The sequence below is a fragment of the Podarcis raffonei genome, chromosome 5 (genome assembly GCF_027172205.1).
Source record: "Podarcis raffonei isolate rPodRaf1 chromosome 5, rPodRaf1.pri, whole genome shotgun sequence".
NCBI lineage: Eukaryota > Metazoa > Chordata > Lepidosauria > Squamata > Lacertidae > Podarcis > Podarcis raffonei.
In genome coordinates this window covers 20,686,262-20,708,279 of record NC_070606.1, presented here as the reverse complement: position 1 = coordinate 20,708,279, position 22,018 = coordinate 20,686,262, and the positions used below count along the sequence as shown (strand labels likewise).

The following is a 22,018-nucleotide window of genomic DNA, read 5'->3' as shown; positions in this document are numbered from 1 at the left end:
TACCCAAAGCAACTCACTGAACTTCTGATTGATCGAGCACTTTAACCAGTGCTGGCTTTATGACATTGTCATGCCTAAAGCAGAGGTGTTTTAAAAAAACTTTTTAATTTTTTTACTCTGCATATCCCAGGAGTACCCACTGCTGTAGCATGGCTGACCTGGTGCCTGGATAGGAGACCACTGAAAATCCCATATGAACTGCCCTCATGCTCTCTGAAAGTAAATAATAAAGTGGGGGTGGGGGGTGGAATCCTAAAAGAGGCCTCCTACATTCTTTTTTTTTTTTTTGATGTGCGGAAAATTGGAGGTTACTCACCAAGAAACTATGACCACTTCTTTCATGGCAGTGCTTTTATACAAGGAAATGGCTATAAACTCTGTATCACAAATGAAAAACCACACAGTAGAATTTAGGAAACTATGGGGCTCAAGCCAGGCGACTTAAATGGTGAACAAAACTCAGTTGCTGCCTTTGAATTCAGCACTGCTGGCATCTCATTACAAAATGACATATGTCAGCAGCAGGATTAAGAAATTATTTCTCTCTTTCTCCGTTCCCATGCTATAGGAGTTGTTGTGTCACAAATTGATGAGAGTAACTGGGGACAGATGATGGACATACACATTATTCCCTTCCTGTGATCCCTCTCCTATAAAGAACAAAGCAGGCAACTTAAGTACACAAACTTCTCCAGCTCATATGTAGACCACAGATGGAGTGATGTTTTTCACCCTGCAGATTCCATCAGAACTGCATATTTATCTTGTACTGGCAAGAAAGAATAATCAAGACAGACCTCTATGGGTGATAAAGGAAAAGAAACTTGCCCATTTAATCTCCACAGTTTTGTTTTCCCTAGTCATGGATTCAGGGTAGACACTGTTTGTAGTGGTGTGATCTATATCCACACACACCACAGGACACCTAGACAGATCTACACTTCTAATTCATTAACAAAAAATCATATGATACATTGCAATTGCAAAACCTACAAACATTATCTTAGTAATCAATAGACTTGTAAGCAAAGTGCTGCAAATTATGGCTGGCTTTGGGAGCTGACCAAGGCCTGTGTTCACCACTCATGCTGCCTCCACTATTCAAGGTGGGCCGATCACATCACACTGAGCTTTGGAGGCACTCCAACATGGCCAGGGCCCAGTACAGCCACAAGGGCAAGTCTCTCCCTACTTTACTCTCCAGCTGAAAGGGGAATGGGCTCACCCCCTGTTGTACTGAGCCCCAGAGGTATTCAGAAAGCAGTGAAATGCCTTGCTGAGGCTCAGTGCAACCTCAGGAAAACAGACCCCTCTGTGTCTGGAGGGAAGCCATTAGCAACTAATAGTTTGTCTCTCTGGAATGAAGCAGGAGCTGTGAACAAAGAATAAACTTTGGCTTCCTGCTCATGATATGTATGTCTGGAATGAGACAAAACACAAGATTGGGTTAGAGCATAATTCTAAGACTAACCACAGCTTAACCTTGGGTAACACAGCTGCAGCAGGAGGGGGAAAGGGTGCAGTGGTCACAACCTTCATTTTGGGAGCCTACACATTTGCTAGTTCTTGCTAAGGCATGATTTACCTTAGCACTGTGTGTGAACTGGCTCAACAGCTGCTTTTATCCAAGGCCACCTGGTACATTTGCATCCAAGTAAGGTTTTGACCAGGGACTTCCCAGCTCAGAGCTCATCTTCTTGTTAACCACAGTTACGCTTATACCTGTTAGTACAGGGGTCAGCAAACTTACTGCGCCTTGGGCTGGTGTCTCCAGCACCGATTGCATGGTGGGCCGGAGGGCAGGGGAGCGTGTGCCCATACGCGTGTGTACACGCTATTTCCAGCGCACTTCCGGGTCACAGGAGCACCGGAAATAGCTTGTGCGCATTTGCAAGGGCCTCCTCCGACCCAGTTGTGCACCAGAAATAACGCTTGTGCATGCGCAAGTAATGCCTGTGCATGTGCACAAGCTATTTCCGGTGCTCCTCCGACCCAGAAGTGGACAGCCGCGCCGCGCAGCGCTGGTAAGAGCGGGCAGCGGCAGTTGCCGTGGGCCGGATAAACGAGACCCTCGGGCCTTATCCGGCCCGCGGGCCTTAGTTTGGGGACCCCTGTGTTAGTAAGTACAAGACAATGGCAGTCTAGTGATCTGTGGGTCACTCTCAATAGAAAATGCCACCAGCTTTAGCTAAAGTGTTTTTGAGTCAAATCTGGAGACTCCTGCTGAGATGAAACCTTTTAGGAATATAAAAGGGAAGCAAAAAAAGAAAACCAAGAAGACTAGTGAAATATTTGGCTTGTGGGGGTGGTGCCATACATCCTTAATTTTAAAGATGAGCAGCAAAGGAAAAATACATAGCACATTCTTAGCAATGGAAAGCAACGAAATAACTAGGTCACGGCAAGGGACTGAAATTTGCCAAGGATCTTAGCAAAGCTTATATGTTACTTCCCATATGCAGCAAGGCTAATCTTATGGTGATGCTTGTGGAATTTCTATCAGGCTTGAATTCTGAATTTTACAAGTTTTTACAAGTTTCACTTTGTAGAGAAAACACTATGCAAATGCTAGCTGTCTATACATAATGGTGACCTTAAACCACACACCCAACTCACACATAAATATTTGTTGTTATCGGCAAATGATCACTGAGAAGACAGCCCTACATTGCTGCAAGTGCCCTCAGAAATGGTTTGTGCTTGCCCAATTAGGAATTTCAACTTCAAAGTTATCTCAAAGGTTTGGTTTAAAACAAAATCCAAACACTAAGTAAATATCCCGCTGAAAGGCTGCTCTAAGCTTTCGGAACGCTGCACTTGATTTATGTAACAGCACAGAAAAACACAAACAAAGCAGGCTTACCACACCAAAAGATAAGTTATTAGAGACACTGCTTAACATACCAGAGTGTCACACACCTAAAATATGTTAGCTAGAAGCAGTATCACCTTTCAGTTTGGAGATTGCAGAGATATAAACGAAGGTTAAGAAGAAGAAAATACTTCATTTGTGTTTTAAAAAAGTGAAAGATAGTGATTTTTTAAAATTCTGAACGAAGTACTTATGATGGTAAAAATGGTAAATGTCCCTCCTAATAGAGTACGGATACATTTAAGTCCCCTGCATATGCCATCTGTTTCCCAGATCATCCTGTGACAGGGACTGGCACCCTTGTCTTCATCAAGGGCCATATTTTTTCAGGGGGTAATCTGTCAGTTGGTAGAGTTCTACATACAAGCACTGGGCAGGATCAGCCCTTTTCACTCTCTGCCACCTCTCCCTTTTCATCTCTGCCACCTCTCTCACCCAAAGCCACCATTTTTCAGATTACACTGAGGGAAGATGTGGCCATAGGGCTGCTGCTTGCTCACATGTGCGCTATGGAAGCCCAGGAGCTCAGCCAAATGTCTCAAGAGGTTTCTGCCTGCTCCTTCAGATTCTACACACACACACGCGCGCCACCGCCACAGTACAATACAATGCTGACATACAGCTCTGCTTCTCCATAACATCTGGGTCAGGAGAGGCTGTGCATGATGTGGACCATAGTCTGCAAACAGTGGTGAACTGGATGAGGGCCGGTAAACTGAGCTTGAACCCTGGGGAAATGGAGGCACTGTGGATTGGTGGATCCTGTGCTTGGGAGACTGGGCAGTCCATGTTCTAGATGGTCAGTTTGGGCATCCCCCTTGAGCCATCTTTGTCACTGGAGGCTCAGGTAGACTTGGTGACTAGAAGTGCTTTTTTGGTATGCCAACTATGGCCACTCTTGAACAGGGATAGCCTGGCCATGGTGATTCCTGCATCAGTAGACTCAAGGCTTTATTGCAATGTGCTGGGGTGGGAAGGCTAACCTTAGGCCTATGTCCAGCTGATGCAAAACATTGTGGCTAGATATGAACAGTCTATTGCAGGCATAGGCAAACTCCGGCCCTCCAGATGTTTTGGGACTACAATTCCCATCACCCCTAGCTAACAGAACCAGTGGTCAGGGATGATGGGAGTTGTAGTCCCAAACATCTGGAGGGCTGGAGTTTGCCTATGCCTGGTCTATTGCCAGCACACAACACTAGTGCCCAAAAGCTTGCACAGGCTGCCCCTATGCTACCAGGCCAGGATCATGGTTCTTGCATTTATTTAGAATGCCCTTAACAGGGTATCTCACGGACCACCTTACTTATATCCCTGCTCAATCAGTCAGTCTGCAATTGTTTTGTTTAAAAAGATGACCTGAAAATGCACCAGCCTTTTAGGATATATTTCTCCTTCTATACACACTTCCCCATAATCTATTGAACTCTGTATGTGCAATACATGAATTCTTATGTGGACTTTCCCCTAATACATGATTTCTAGCACACACTTTTTGATTGGAGAACTGCACTGCAAAATTTGGAAAAGTGCTAATTTTGAGGGATCTCAGGTTGTATATTGTTTTGCGAACTGCTAATTCCTCTCTGCATCCCTAGCCACTTTGGCTACATAAGAATCCTCACTTGAACAATGAACTTGCTAGTTGAATATAGGACTTCAAATAAGTGGTATTGTCAGCAGAATGCCAGAGAACTGGAGGGACCCTGGTTAGAAACTAGTAAACCAGGCACCAGAAGCTCAAAAACGTGGATAGTCTCACCTGTATGATTTTGCGGCAGCTTCAAAGGACCCAAGAACTAGAAATGAACTCTCCTGGTGATGCTAGATTTTTGCAAGAGCTGCCACCCAGGTACGCAGATCAGCCCAGACATGCACACTCACTCATCTAGTTACCAATTCCAGACACAGCTCCAGTCTGAATGAATTTCAGTCTTACAAATTTGCTCCTTCAGATCAGCATTTTTTCTCCCTTTCCCCCCAAACCTTTTCAGCTCCTTCCAGTCTCTGTGGTTCATGGACTACCTGACTAAAGCAGAAAGAACCTTGTAGTTTTAGTCAAGACTTTGGGGATCAGTTGGGTGGTGGGTGCTTTTTTGTTTTTGTTTTAAGAGTGTGAGAAAGGGAGGGACATATTTGCCTTCTCTCTCTCTCTCTCTCTCTCTCTCTCTCTCTCTCTCTCTCTGCAGATTAAGTCTCCTGCAAATTTGGCACACATTCTTGCATAAGGAAGTAAGAGACAAAGCAACAGACAGGTAATTACATGGCATGAGCTTCAGGGAAATCCAGTTGGCTCTGGAAGAAGCCTTCAATTCGCCAGCTGGTTCCCAAATGCTTCTCAAAGAAGGGCTAGTCCTATAAAGCCTGATGCTCTGTTCTAGTACACAAATGACCAGCTATAAGATGCTGAATAGTATTTTTCCTCACCTCCCATCTTCTTCACTGTGAACCAAGCGGAAAGACTTTTCCATATTCACCTGCTTCTATGCAACTTGACACCCAAAGTATGTTGGGGTGATAATAATAATAATATATATATATATATATATATATATATATATATATATATATATCTCCTACTGAAAGTGCACAATTACAAATTACTTCCCTTATTACCAGAAGTGTTGCTCTTTCCTTCCCAATATTGCAAACGGTTAAAAGGAATGCTTCTTAATGCTTGGAAAGGATTATGGACAGGATTTTCAGAAGGACCCTTGTGGAAAACCAAGTGTCAAATCCAGGATTCCCCTCTGGTACCCTTGAGAACATCCCTCTCAAAAAACAAAAAACACCTGCCCAGTATAATCAGGCATATAATACATTTACACATCTTGCCTACAAAATGGGAACCCTGCAAAGGCTTCAGAGGGGCAAAGTGGAGAAGGATGGCAATGATAAATGGGTGGGTTAGCTACGGAAATTAAGTGCACCAAAGTTAAATAGCCAACAAAAATAATTATTAGCTCACTTTACATGCATTCGCAATTCATGTCAGCGGCTAGTAGAGGAAACAGTCTGTGATAAATGCCGAGCTGGGGGTTTTCATGTGTATGGCTGGTGGGAATGCTTGAGAGTGTGCATTGTATGTAAGGGAATGTGAAGGATGTGTTTGGGATATGTTACTCTGGGACAGGTTGTAGCTTCTGCTCAGTTATTTTGTCTAGTTGCTAATGATACTTTATACCTGGATTTCTTTTTCGTATTTTTGTATTTAACTTATACTTGTAAAGTTGTTCTTTTGTTTCAGATAATATTTGCCTTGCTGTTAGTTATTCTGCTTGTCTTTTTGTAATTGAATTTTGTTTGTAATGTTTTATTTTGCCGATTGCTTTTTGCATTTAAACTTCTATAAATTGTGGTTGTTGGCATCCCTCGGTCTCGAGAAATTATTTCACTGACAATCTGTGAAGACGTAAGTATCAGCAGAAGATCCCACTACTAGGCAGATTGCTCATAATTCAAAGTTTGATTTGCTGACCTTGCAAGGTATTAAAGGGAAAATAAGTTGCCCTGTCACATGTCTAAAGAAAAACACTTTTTCTTTACAAATCCTGAAGCAAATACTTTTTAAGGAATTTGCCACCAATGAGGAAATGACTTGTATAAAAAGAGAAATTCTGAATAAATGTAAAGATATTTAGTGGGCCTTCCTTGACCTTCAAATATATGTGAAGGGGGATATAGTTTTATGAGGAAAAAGTTTGATGAGTTTATTCTGGACCAAATATTTTGGAAGGCAGTGTTATTTTGTTAAATAATTCTGTTTCTAATCAATAAAAATGAACTGTATATTTGGGTGTTATATGTTTTGAAGTGAGTTGGTGTAAGACTATTCACTATAATAGTGTATTAGTTTTGCTGTTGTTTGGCTGCTGATGTGTTGTGAGTCACTTTTGGAAGATTTGCGTGGAAAAGTAGCATGCAAACTGAAGTAATAACTGCCACTACTGACCACCCTGCTTAAGATGTGGGAGCAGGCTTTGGTAAGAGGCAGCCCGTTCCACTAAGTGCCTCTCTTCCACTTAAGATTTACATCAGCATCTCAGCTAACCATGAAAAATGTTCACCAGGGTCCCCCTTAGCTAGGATTGGAAGCTAGTTAAGGAAATCTAGTTAGAACCAGCAGAGAAAATATTTTGCTGGAGAGAAGAGGAGAGCAGGAACCTCATGATTCTGAATGATCTCCCAGCATGATGTCTATACTAGCCCTCGAAAGGAATGCTGTCCATGCAAGGAATACAAACTGGAATGTGTGTACAAAATGTATCAAGAGCACTGCCTCCTAATACATAAAAAGTATTAAATATTGTAAAGGGAGGGACAGCAATTAATGTAAGCTCAGAAGTGACATATGAATAAAAATTTCTACACAAACTAATCTAGACCTCATTCATTGCTCTTCCCTGCCCCATGAGAACAACTTAACAGGAAGAAACTTAACAGGCAGAACACCTAAACGGGCAAATAATTACCTTTTAACTCTCTGAAGAGGTCACCATCAATTAGCTTACAGGAGCTCTTAACAAACAGGGAGAAAAGGTGGAAGGGAGCTGGAAGCGATGCCTGAATCCACAATGCACAAGGTTTTTCCTAATAGAAACATATGGAAAAAAAGAAAGTAGTTAGCTATCCCTTTCCAGGTCTTTTGATGGAGCATATGATAACCACTAAAAATGGAAACAATGATAACACAACATAGGCTGGGACTCAATACTACAAAGATCCTATCTTATTACTGTATCGATAACACACATTTTAACGCATTTTAGATTGAACTATTTAAAGTTGTATGGATCTTCAAGACCAAATTTCAGTTAGCTAATTGTTGTAGAAGTACCTTAACAAATGTCTTACCTCTGTTAGGCAGGCCAAAGTGTTTATATATATTTCACACACACACACACACACACACACAGAGAGAGAGAGAGAGAGAGAGAGAGAGAGAGAGAGAGAGAACCCTCAACACGTGCATTTAACTTGTGAATATTTAGCTTTATGCAATAGATAGATAGATAGATAGATAGAGCGGGTGGAAAGGGGGTAGGGGTCCAGGAGGAAAAAGACTTTGGCAATCACACATGCCATTGCACCCATTGTGTTTTGACTATATGCAATTCTGGCTTTAGGCACAACCCCTAGAATGTAATCCCTATGTGAGTTGAGGACTTACTTCGTGAGTTGAGGGATTACACATATATGCAAAGTGCTTTATGACCATTCTCTTAGTCATCCCTGCCAAAATCTTAAGAGGTAAGTCATTAATATTCTGATTTTACAGATGGGGAACTGACGCTGAGTAATGGTGGCTTCTTCCCTAAGGCCACCCAGGGAGAGCCTCACCAATGCAGCACCCCAATCAATGAACCAAATGGCAACTCAACTTTCCCAAACTGACCAGTGTTGACATAATAAAAACGCAAGTAAAAGAGCCGAGACAGACAGTGTAATCAGTGATACATCCCTCTCAATTAAACTGTTATAACACTAAGATGCTTTAGGCGATATTATGATGAAGTCTCCCATGACCTTAGACAGAAAAAAATTACACAGATACCTAGGTGGCAGAGCCAGTTTATAATTGCTGTGCTAGTTAAATCTAAAGTGCCTCAACATTTGTAGGTTTTACAGCACAATCCTAACCTTGTCTACTTAGAAATGTGTCCCATGGAATTTGGTGGGGCTTACTCCCAGGTAAATAGGGCTAGGATTGCAGTGTTAGTCTCCCATCTATCAGAGAAGAAAAAGAGAGGAAAGATACTACCTACTAAGCATCCTTACAGCGCATCACAAATATTCTCATCACTTCACAAATATGGTTCCAGTAATCCTTAGAACCAGTGTCCACTACAGGCATTTGGGAATCCCTCAGTGGGCCTCCCTCAGAATGGGGCCTCCTTCTGCCACAGTCACTGCTGCCCATTCATTTGGTCTTTGTCCCTGGAACTAATCTGCACAACCATTAAGGGCAATGACCCCTCCCATATACAGACAATCATCATCTCCTTGGCTTAAACAGCTGTCTCCATATCCTACTCAATCTTATCAGTTATGAGGATCAAGGATCAAGAATACAAGTGGTCACCCATACTCATCCAAGCACCTTGTCCACAACCTTGAGCTGCACCGAATGTAACTCATCCAACAAAGCTGGATCAAACGGTGCTCTGGATACCTTTCAAGGTTCATCAACAGAATCACCATTGGGGCATATTTAAGCAACCTGAAATGCTTCACACACAAAAAACACAGTGGGCCGCTTTCAGTTCCACAGGTGCCTTTGGACCAGCATGTAAAAGGCTTGGCACCACCAGAGAAAACTCTGCTGTATGGCACAAAGAGGATGCAATGGAGTCAGCACAAAGTAGCGTATTTTTTGCTCTATAAGACTCACTTTTTCCCTCCTAAAAAGTAAGGGGAAATGTGTGTGCATCTTATGGAGCGAATGCAGGCTGCGTAGCTATCACAGAAGCCAGAACAGCAAGAGGGATTGCTGCTTTTACTGTGCAGCGATCCCTCTTGCTGTACTGGCTTCTGAGATTCAGAATATTTTTTTTCTTGCTTTCCTCCTCCAAAAACTAGGTGTGTCTTGTAGTCTGGTGCGTCTTATAGAGAGAAAAATACGGTAATTGTTCTTCCAGAGTTAAAACCATGCTCAAGGTGGCAAGAAATTAAATGCCCAAATAAAACAATTTCCACATCAATCATAATAAGATCTAAAACAAAGAAACACAAACTTAGTATCGATAACAGCAACAACCCTCACCCACGGCAGCACCCCAACCCCAGCCCAAGATTCTGTTCAGTGGCCTCAGCTTTTGCAGCTGGAGTCAGACAGACAGACCAGACCCCTGGTACGCTGGGGGAGAAAGGTTGCTAGTCCATCACAACAGATAAGGTAGAAGAAGGTTAGATTATTGCAATGTGTTATATGTAGGGCTGCCTCTGAAGACGGTTCTTCTCTGCAGTGGCTCCCCGTCTGTGGAATGCTCTCCCCAGAGAAGTTCGCCTGGCGCCTTCATTATACACCTTTAGGCACCAGGCAAAAACATTCCTTTTTAACCAGGCCTTTGGTTGATCCGACTGACATTCTATGCCATTTAAAAATGTGACTCTTTTTTGGGGGGGGGGTTGTTTTTATTTTGATTCTATATATTGGGGTTTTTATTTCGATTTTTTCTGTGAACCGCCCTGAGACCTCAGGGTATAGGGTGGTATATAAATTCAATCAATCAATCAATCAATAAGTTTGAGAAGCACTAGGCTAGAAAATCCCAGGGATACGCAGTGGTACCTCGGTTTACAAACAGTCCTGTTTACGAACTATTTGGTTTACGAACTCCACAAAATTGGAAATAATGTTCCAGTTTGCAAATTTTACCTCAGTCTACAAACGAAAACCAAATAGTGGAAGGGCACTGGCGGCGAGAGGCCTAATTAGGGAAAGCGCGGCTTGGTTTAAGAATGGATTCAGTTTAAGAATGGACTTCAGGAACAGATTAAGTTCGTAAACTGAGGCACCACTATATCTGCAAACCAATCAGAACTATCAGCCTCTGGGTCCCCCGCCTTTATGGAGAGAAAAAAGCCTCTGAAAGCCTAAATCTCAATAGGAAGTGATCCAGCCATGACAAGGGGTTATTAAACTAGGTTAAGTTTGTCATGCAGATATGCCTTGACAAAGTAGTCACCCTTTTCTATTTAGTGTTGAAAACCTGGGTCAGAATAAAGATGATTCTGTTAAACAACATCCACAATTTAGATCCAAGCAACATTAACTATAAATGGTAAAATCAAATGTGATGTGAATTAAAGGGCTGGCCCCATACCATCATATATACATAAAGTGACCTCCATTCTCCAAGTGTCAGTTACTTTACAGCCAAAATGCCATCACCCACCTATACATGAGAATGTGGTGCATAGCTGTCAACTTTTCCCTTTTCTTGAGAGGAATCCTATTCGGAATAAGGGAATTTCCCTTTTAAAAAGGGAAACGTTGACAGCTATGCTGTGGTGTCTCTTGCGAAGTGAAGTCCAGGCGTGTGCAATAGCAATATAATGCTTATTGGCTTGGTTGGGTGGGAATGACAAACTGGGAGAGGGTGATAGAATTCAGTGTTTGGGGCCATGCACACTGAGACATTTTACATTGTGCCATAGTGCTAACTCTGTTCTCTGATGCAGTCTTTATGAAGCCAAAACAGCACCACCCACACCCAAAACCTTTAGGGGAGAAACGCCTCCCTCAATTGGAAACAGTCCAATGAGAACTGAGCATACTTAGTGAGCATGAAATGCTGACTGACTGTTGGAGGAGATGGAAAATAGAGGGCCAGGGAGAAGCAGAGAATAATGGAACGGACTGGCAGGAGTCCTGAACTGCACTGCATAATTTTGTTGAAGGTTCTGCTTGATGTACCCTACAAACCAACCCGTTTCCCACCAACTTGCAAGACTATGGAAGTTCAGTTTGTTAAGCCACACACCTATATGCGCAGACACCCAGCGTACCACAAGCAAGCAAACAAAAATTAGAGAACAGCATGTTAAGCATGACAAGAGAACCCAAAGGTTCAATCTAATCAAATTTAAGCGATAATTGAAGAGAAGACAGCTGTGTTCACAATCCTCCTACAAAGATCCGCAACTGTAAATTTTTCTAATGGGTTTAGTCCAATCATTTTCCTAAGCCATACCATTAGCAAAAATGAGCCTGCAGCCAAACCAGCATGAGCCAGGATTTCATTAGAGCTCATGCTGAGCAGGGTAATTTCTGGTCAGAGCTTGGACCCAGAGAACCAAAATTAAATCAGGTGCTTTTTGAATGTGGGTTTGGCAGCACTTAAGATTCCCTTATTCAGATTTATAGCCCACCATCACCCCTGTAGGCTCACAACAGCTCACAAAACATTTCAGCTTTTATGTGTCACTAAAAATATACCAAATATGTGTATTTCACTAAAATCAACCCTTACACCTACACTGTAGCACTAAAAACCCTCCCCAAATAAACACACAGCTCAGAAGAAAAGCTGAAGCATAACCTCTTGCAATAACGAACTCCACAACCACTGAGGACACCATTCGAAGTATCCTCAGCTTCACACCAGATGCACTGACAGGCTCGGTGCTGTTATGAATTATGCCAAGGCAGGCAACCAATGTTACATGTTCCTGCCACCCCTCGCTCACTGCAAGAGACAAGCACTATGATGAATTCAGGTCAGTCATGGCTGCTAAATCCAATTGCACTGAAGAGTGGTCACTTTTATAAAAAAAAATTCTTCCTCGCCAGCAATATCCAATGCAACATCCTATACAGTATATTAGGATATGGGTTCTGGGTCAGTTAAAAACAGCAACAGTGTCACTCTGCCTGGCCAGCTGCCCTCACTAAGCCTCTGAGAATCTGATTTCTACCTTTTCATCTACATTTTTGATAATATTATTTTAATATGTTCAATTAAGTAAAACAGGTGCCCTCCAAATGGACAGACTTCCCATGGGGAGGGGGGAGAGAGAAAAATGATGTGTATCTGATAAATGGGGTAAAGAGATTGTGTATTCTTAAGAGTACAAAATGGTGTTCACATACACACACTGCAAAAACAAGGCTAGAAGAAATGTTTTAAATTTCGGTTTAGTTACCCGGCACTAATAATAATCCAAGAAAGACTGACAGAAGTTGGGGGGGGGGCGTTTTTTAAAAAAGATAGACTGTGTTTTGGAAATATATCAAAAGAGTGAGAGGGGGGAGGAAAAAACAATGTAGAAGATTCATACAATAGAGTGAAGGGAAGCAGAAGAGAGCATTGTATAAATATACTATTAAGGAGATGTGGAAGAAATTTATATAGTACAACGAAGCATATGCAAATTTGTTCTCAAATCAAAAACAAGCTGGGAATGTAGAGACAGCAATAAGGAAAAATAAATAAAAAATGGCCCATTCAATTCTGCTTTAAGACATCAGACATTAATAACAGTCCACAGCAGTGACATAAAAGGTGTATATAAAAAATAAAATTAATCTAGGAATGCCAGACTGCATATAAAACAGAAGACAAAATTGATCCTATGTTGCCATACAGGCAATAATGATAAATAAGCTTACAGTAACATTGTACAATAGTATAAACATTGAAGATAACTGCAGGAAACTGTATCCAGAAAACAGAATTACAAAAAGGCGGGGAAATGCCAAAAGCAGAAAGAGGAGAGGCCGTCCAAGGCGTGTATGTGAGTGTACAGATTAGCAAACAGTAGATCTGAGGAAAAATTCTAAAAGAAATCAGTTATTAAGGAGAAGAAAAGAAAAAAGCTGAACAAAATGAACGTTCAGCAAGAGCAGGGAGATGTAGAAAACAGCTGTGTGACAAAATTTATTGAGAAGAGCAGGACACACTGAGTGCTGTTGTGTGTCAAAAACAAAAACATCATCCTTCAGAGTGGCACACATATCAATTCTGCTATAGGCAGTATGATACACATGTGTCAATCTTACTCAGCCAAAACATTTCAATTCTGAGGAAAAGTGATGACAATTACATCTGCCCGAGCGCTGTTTCAATGGAAAGGTCGCAGTCCCTTTAGTACAGTACTCAACTTTGGGGGTGGGGGTCACAAAAGGAGCTTCCGAAAATGGCCATTTTCACTCACATCCTGACAAATTCACAACTACACCATTATAGCTGATTAGGAGGTCTTGTGCAAAAAAACCACTTCCTCCAAAGATCAGACCTTTTGCAATAAAGTGGCAGGAAAATGCACTGCGAATTGTGGGATAACCCTGGCTTGACACAAGATCCTCTAACCCGGGAAACAAACCAAAATGAATGCACAATCAACCTAACTGGTAAAATGCTTCTTTCATAGCATGTACTATATAATATTTACCAGCAGAAAGAACTCATTTATTCTGTATTCAGGAGCCAATTTTAATATTACACCTAGAAATGGTGCTTTTTGGGTGGGGCGGGGGGGGGGGGTTGACACACAGGTAACAGTGTCTTAGTTTGTAACAAATGTGTATCCTGAAGATCTGTCTTTGTCAGCCAGAATGCAGTTATAAATGCTACATACATCAGAAGCAAGCACAAATAAAGTCAAAAGAAAATATTTGCTATACAACGTAGCCTTACTAATCCAGTAATAATCATATACGCTGAAACATTACAGGCACAGGGAGAGGAAAATACTGCAGCTACAGTTTGTAAATGCACAAGGGTGGGGGGAGAAAATCCAGATATTTATTCCATTTATTGTGAACCTAAATGAAGCCTACTATTAGTAGAAGTAAAAAAAGGAGGTTGTAACAAAGACACCAGAGCAATATATACAAGGCAGTGGCACTTTCCCCCGAGTCTCCACTAGCTCCATAATAAAAAGCAAGCATTGCATTATTTAACACTATTTTAAATAACTGTCAATATGTATTATATTTGCCTGTTTTGTGCCTCAGGTAGCACCCTGGGGAGATGTCTTTTATCACTGCATCATAAAGTTGCCCCACTAAAGCTGCCACCTTTCAGGTAAAACTCTTGCCTCTGATTCAATGCTGAGTTTTTACTGTCAGAAGAACTTGGGCGGAACATTCCTTGCCAGGCTCCACCTCCATCTATAACATCTTTTATTTTGATGGTATTACAAACAATGTCCGCAACTTACAGAACAATAACCCTGGCAGAAAAAAGGAGCTTCCATCTATAACAGAGCAACGTATTTTGAAGTGGTGTCTTTTTTGTTGCTCTGCTGTCAACTCCTTTCACGGGTGTCAGAATATCTGACATTTCTGTGGATCTCAATTCCTTATGTTGCAATTACGGCAGGTCTTCTTTAAACTCTGCCCATCACGAAAAGGTGAGGGGATTTACAATTACTTCAAAAGTCAGACGCACATGCTTAAGAGGTTTAAAGCAAACCATGTTTTCTAGCTGAGGCAACTTTGACCAAAGTCCATATTTTTTAATAAAGCAGACAACTGAGAAAGTTTGCTTTATTATTGCGATCTGCCGAAAACCACAGTTCCTTCCCATATGCATCCTTTCCAGAAGTAGCAGTTATGTTTCCCACACAGCTGTATTTCCTGCCACCATCAGCCCATAATGACTGCCAGCTGTTTCTCACAGAGCCAGTGGACAAAAGTCTGACCACGGAGCACTCCAAGCATAAACCAGCTTTGCAATCAGGTAGTCATTGGCTGCCAGCGAAATTAATTTCCTCTTACTATCATGAGCTGCTTGACATGATTGCAGGTATATTCTTGGTGGGGGGAAACTTCACAGTGTGATGCTGCCTTCTCAACTAACCTAAGGAGAGAGAGAGAGATCCTGCTGCACCATGCAGTAATTATTCCACCTGCTTTCATCTCCCTGCTCACCATCCTCAAGGCAAGAGCTGCCACTGGATTTCATCTACAACAACATTTGGGGAGTGGGGAGGGAAGAATGGCAATTTCCTGCCTGGGCAAAAACGTCCGAAGAATTTTGAGAAGAGCAAGATGAGGTTTGGAAATTATCAAATGCCAATTTAGGAGCACATTAATAGAGGTTTTCGGTCAAGCTGTGTTGCGGGCATGCTTGTAAATAAATACCATCTGCCTCTCGCTAAAACTGGATGTCCACTTGGGAGTCCAGGGCAGGCCAAGCTGATTGGAGCTGCCGCTAATTTCTGCCTGTGGTTAAATTCAGAGTCAAACGCGGAGGTAGCAACATTTTTGAGGGAAATGACTCTGAATTAATGCAGGTGGAATATATTTCATGTAGGGATAGATGACTGAAGGAGGTTTCGCTAGCCCAAAGCCTTCACTTAGTAAGGTTTTAGGAGATGAGTTGGACTTCTGCATGAACATAGTACTGAGGAAATCAGATGCTAACTTAACATGGTGTTTACATACCCACTTCTTTAGCCAGTCAAGTGTTTCCCACAACTGCTGTGGGAAATGTTGCCCCTGGCCCTTTTGTCCAGATTTCTGGTCAAGTGATAAATGTGATAATATTTCCCCCATTACTTGGCAGGTTCATACAGACAACCACCTTACTGAGAGCCAGTGTGGTGTAGTGGTTAAGAGCGGTAGACTCCTAATCTGGGGAACCGGGTTCGCGTCTCCGCTCCTCCACATGCAGCTGCTGGGTGACCTTGGGCCTGTCACACTTCTTTGAAGTCTCTCAGCCCCACTCACCTCACAGAGTGTTTGTTGTGGGGGAGGAAGGGAAAGGAGAATGTTAGCCGCTTTGAGACTCCTTAAAGGGAGTGAAAGGCGGGATATCAAATCCAAACTCTTTTTCTTCTTCTTCTTACTGTGTGGTAATATTCACACAGTGAAGGAGGCTGTGGCTCAATAGCAGAGCATTTTCCTTGCAAGCAGAAGGTCACAGGTTTCTCACAGAAACTCCAGGTTGGACTGCAATGACCTCTGCCTGAAAACCTGGTGAGCTGGTGTCAGTCAATGTAGGGAACACTGTGCTGCGCAATTCTTATGTACTATTTGGTAATTGGTAGCCCAAATTTCTTCATTAGAATGATTAGTTCTAAATTTGCCCCTCTGCTTCTCTACCTGCTCCCCCACTCTGGCCTTGGAAGAATTTACTCCTTTGTCACTTGCAAATGCTTACGATCATTTTCAACTATTACTTTGGAGTGTTTTCAGTGGGGGTTTGGAACTGGACACCTGCCTATTTTCCAGCACCCCTTTACAGTATATGTCCTTTACAGTCCAGTGTGGTTGCTATAATGTCTGCAGTTGCTCCCAAGCCAAACCAGATATGTGAAAGGCCATGTGATTTGGTTTCCTGGCACGTTAGCAAACCATGCCAGCTATGGGCCTCTCAAAAAGGCCAGACATTACTTGCATGGTTTATAAAGATGTCAGGAAGTCAAAGCACTTTGAGCAGTCTTTACATGTACCTGGCCCAGCATGGAGGCAGTCATTTATACTGTAAGCAGCCCTGCGATCCTCAGGTGAAGGGCGGTATATGCATTTAATAAATAATATAGTTATAATCAGTGCTTTTTCTCTTAAAAAACGTTTAAGGGTACTCTCATTTTCTTACTCATACAGGCATACCTCGGGTTACAGATGCGTCAGGTTGTGCGTTTTCGGGTTGTGAGTGGTGCTGAGCCCGGAAGTACCAAAACGGGCTACTTCTGGGTTTCAGAGCTCCCGCACGCGCAGAAGCACAAAATGACGTCTTGCACATGCGCAGAAGCGCGACCCACGCATGTGCAGAGGCAGTACTGTGGGTTGTGAATGCTGCGAGTTGTGACCGTGCCTCCCGCATGGATCACGTTAGCAACCCGAGCGCACTGTATTGAAATACTGCCCCTCAATGAGGCCAAACTTAGATTCACAAAATGTTTAGGGGTATGCATACCCCTGCGTACCCCCAGAAAAAAGTGCTGATTATAATAATTATTGGGGGAGTGGTATCTATAACAGTAAAGGAACGGTACATATGAATGGGGTCCAAGAGCATTTCCTTTGAAGGAAAGGGAAAAAGGAAAAAACACAGCAGGCATTATGGTTCAAACTACCAAAGAACGAAACGAAACAAAGTGATTGCAAAACATTAGGCCTCTAAGAGAATACATGGCAGAGCAGGATAGACCAGAAAACAAATGTCATCCATGGAATGGTATTTTATTGGGGATTCCTGTTGTTAGGCTTATGACAACACTTTCCATTATAAAGGTAGAAGTTATGGCTAGCACAGACCCTCTATAACTGTTTTTGTTTTTTTCGCAATTCAGAACATTATTTTGCAAGATTGTGGAATGGGGGGGTGTATTATTTTTGGTTAAAATATTTCTATTAAATGTTTTAGATTTAGTGTTCACAAAGAGGGACAGTGGTTGGTCCCTCAAGTTCCTCTCAAAGAGCATTTTAATCATTAAATCTCTGAGCCTGTTTAAATCCAGGCCAGGTTTTTTGTGTGTTTTTTTTTAAGTGTGGGTACCATTTCTTAAAAAACTCACAGTAAGTGCATTAAATTATTGATAGCCATTAAACAGGGGAGGGGGAGAGAATTAAACCAGCTCTCAGGTTTTATCAATCATTAATGCAGTTTCCACTGGAGCATCTCACTGGGTAGATATTGCATAGTGCAGTACACAGAACACAAACCCAGGAGGCATGAATTTATTTTTGGCAGGAAGGGAAAGGGGGAAAAAACCACTTGTGGGCTCAAGATACAAGAGGTGGAATGGAAATTTTTGTTTGACGCAATTAACCCAGCCAAGAGCACATACACATGAACCTTTCAATGCAGGGCTAACAAAAGCTGAATACTCAACCACACTGAAAGTCATTTTATACATTATGTGACAGCAAACTTGGGTCTGTTTAAGACGTGCACACTCTGTGTGGAGCTGCGGCCAACCTTGTCTGTCTGATGAGTTTACCTGTATGACACATGTATTTGCAAACACAAGTTTTCCATATTTGGAAACAGACTTTTGGCTACCAAAAGTGGCAGAACAAATAACAAATTCACACACTTAACTGAATGAGACTTAATTTTGGTAACAGTAAATTGTCAAGCTCTTTCCTTCCACCTTTCTCTCTTCATCTCCTTAGGACAATTCACTAAGACAATGCATCCGAGACGCCATACACTTTCTGAGTTACACTAGTTAAAACTTAACTTTTGCAGTAATAATTACTCCAAACATTAACTGGTAATAGACTTTTGCTTCCACACTTGCCGAGGTAGCAATGCCAATCTCAATAGAGCTTTCTCGTTTACGTTTACAGGTAATGAGAAACTGGGAGCAGTACAAAGCAGCTGCAGGAGAAAGGGGGAGGGGGGAAGTAGTAGTTTGTGGTGCAGCAATAAAACTGTGAGCACATTTGCAAAGCTAAGCAGGCCAACCAGATATTCTCTGCAGGCAGCATTCTAGACCAGTGTTTCCCAACCTTGGGCCTCCAGCTGTTTTCAGACTACAATTCCCATCATCCCTGACCACTGGTCTTGCTAGCTAAGGTTGATGGGAGTTGTAGTCCAAAAACAGCTGGAGGCCCAAGGTTGGGAAACACTGTTCTAGACAACCTCACATTGGAAGGCCTATAAAGAGGCCTATAAGGTCTTTTGCAGACCCTCCAAGTGTCCCTGTTTTCCAGGGACAGTCCCAGATTTGCAGAAGCCATTCCAGTTTCTGTCCCGTTTTTCCTTAGGACATCTCTATTTTCATCAGAAAAATGTTGGAGGATATGGAGCCAAGGAGATAAGTATCTATGCAACCTTTAGAAGACATCTGAAGACAAGCTTGTATAGGGACTTTTTAAAATGTTTAATGTTTTTTCTTGTGTTTTTATATATGTTGGAAGCATATATAAATGCTTCCAATGCTTTTATATGTTGGCTGGGGCAACATTGTCAGATGGATGGGGTAATAATAATAATAATAATAATAATAATAATAATAATAATGGAGGAGGGGGAGGAGGAAGAAGAAATTTTTATTTTTATTGGAGAAATGTCAGAGGGTATTTTATTGGAGGACACAAACAAGCATCAAAAGGGCAGTGTAAGGTTGCAAAGTTGTTTTTTAATGCACAACTCACAATACACACCACTCTGACACCTTGTAATTATTAAAGTAAGGAAGAATAAGATACAAACTCCCACTAATACAGATTTTGTAGGGGTTGTGTTTGGTTTTTTTAGTTGGCCTTAAAAAGATATTGTCCTAACAAGGGTGATGGAGGAAAATGAGATCATTTTCTACTCCCTCCACAACAAAAAAACTGGACCTATTTGTTTGGCAGACTTAACCCACTCCAGAGGGACTCCTGAATCTGTGGGTGTCATCCACTTTAGCAAAATGGGAGAAGTTAGAGCCACTTTTAGGTTCCCCAATATAGAGAATGGGGAGCACAACGCTACATTTTATACATTGGCTCAGAATCAGAAGCGCAGATGGAAGCAAGGGGAAATACAGAGTGCATCAGAAACAGATTGGATTAAACAAAACGAAACAAAAACCACAAGTATGGATAAAATGCAAATCTTGGAGCCCATGCACTCTCTTAGCATATAGCTGTATCCCCCTAACTAGAAACATTCTGTAGAAACAATTTCAATTGCTCCCCTCAAATCTATATTTCTTACTTCTACCTGCATTCCACCCTCCTGCTGAGGGGTTCAGAGCAGTGGTTAGCCTCTCGCCAACCCTGTGAGGTAGGCTAGCAGATAACAACCGCTTGCCCAAGTCCTCCATGTAAACTTCACAGCCAGATAGGCATTTAAACACAGTCCTCTCAAAGAAAAGCTAGATCTGAGGGTCACTACAACATTGTGCATCTGTAAATCCACATCTCTCATGGCTTCTGCATTTTCATCGGAGTTTTGTGGTTGTGGGATACTTTATTATGTAATCTGCTGTATGTTGTAAAATATAATGCTTCCTCTATCTTTCTCTGGATGTATGAAGAATCGTGTTCTAAAACCTCACCAATCATCCTTCTGAACACACACCTGCCTTGTATCCAGATTGCTACAACAGCGGTGCCAGGAAGACAGGGCCTTGACAGACACTGTTGGCTATTGTTTCTCAGCCAACTGCACTTTGAACCTTTCATTGCACCTCACCATGCTATTTCATAAAGAGTATTTCTGCTACAGACTACTAGTCAGGAAGTGTGAAAATACAGAGAAACAAACGCAACATGAACACGTTACCATAACATTTGGCTGCCGTGCCCATTTTTCAACATTATGTCATTTAGGTAGTTGCAATACAAACCCGATTCCAAGATCAGAAAAATTGCCTTGAGATATCAGGCCAAGGTCCATCCATCAAGCCCAACATTCTGCCTCCAAGAGGAGCCAAGCACATGTCTTTAGAAGAGCAGAAGCTGGCACCCATAGATCACCCCTCTTTATTCCCCAGTGCATTGAATTAAGAGGTAAACTGCCCCTGCAACTGGAAGTTCCACTGTGCTATCATGGTTAATAACCATTTAATTCACACTGTATGGAGACACAGAGACAGATCTGAGCTTGCCACTGAATATAAATTCAACACAGATTACAGCTCCAATCATAGCTCCCTAACAAGTATACCTGTACATTAAAGGTAAAGGTACCCCTGCCCGTACGGGCCAGTCTTGACAGACTCTGGGGTTGTGCGCCCATCTCACTTAAGAGGCCAGGGGCCAGCGCTGTCCGGAGACACTTCCGGGTCACGTGGCCAGCGTTACAAAAATATGCTTTTCTCATGTACATTGCTTTAATGTAAATTGCTAAGCAATGTAATGTGTGAAGGGGTCTCCAGTGCCAAATAGTTTAAAGAGGTAATTCACAATAGGCAAATGACAATCAGCAAGCCAAAATTTGCACTCAACAAGTATATAGGATGAGTCTACTTCTGGTCTCTGTCACTCTCAAATGTGTTCATGTCTAAATCCTGTTCCATTTCTTATACTGTTCTGAATATGTTTCCTTATTTGCATTTTGCTGAATTTGTACCCTGCCCTTCTTCCTTCAAGGAGGTCAAACATAGCACAAGTGGTGTTACTCCATTTGTATCTTCCCAACATCCCTGGCAGGAAAGCAAAGATGAGATGAGAGTGTGACTTGTCCAAGGCCACCAACTGCGATTCATCATTGCACAAAGATCTGAAATCTCAGCTCAACATATAATAGTAATGTGAGTTTCACTTACATTATCACTGTCATCTTAACAATAGCCCTTCAAAACATGCCAATTTATCCCTATGTTGCAGGCTGAAGGGAGAACAGGTGGAGGCTCAGAGTCAGTGGTTTGTCTAAGGCCACCTATTGAGTTTGTGCTTGGGGTAAGGATTTGAATGAGCTGCTTCCTGCTTTACAACCTACACATGGCACTATGCTGTTCCAGTTCTCATCCAGACCCTGCCCTCTAGCCACTACATGACTCTGTCCTAGAACGACTGCAGCTCAGACTGCCAGATTCAAGAAGAGACAAGAAGGAAAGGATCCAGCTGTGGAGAATCTCCTTCCAGCCCAGCCGCTGAAAGCACAGGAGCCTTGTCCTCTGGGGAATCCGGCTATCTTAACTGCAATTTTCAATTTTTCCCTTACAAAGCAGTATTCCACATTATCATGGGACAAATTTAATGAAGCTTGTAGTCGTAGCAAGTCATAACAAGGACACAAGCTTTCCCCC

General features: G+C 42.1%; 1 protein-coding gene across 12 annotated transcripts in view; it reads right to left on the bottom strand.

The window, feature by feature from the left end:
- Positions 1–22,018, bottom strand: part of ZMIZ1 (zinc finger MIZ-type containing 1) — a 369,131-nt gene that overhangs the window by 283,557 nt on the left and 63,556 nt on the right. For all 12 annotated transcript variants that reach the window (XM_053388158.1, XM_053388156.1, XM_053388149.1 and 9 more), the window contains exon 2: positions 7,345–7,462. The gene's annotated coding sequence lies outside the window, so the exon portion shown is untranslated. The remainder of the gene's footprint in view (positions 1–7,344; positions 7,463–22,018) is intronic.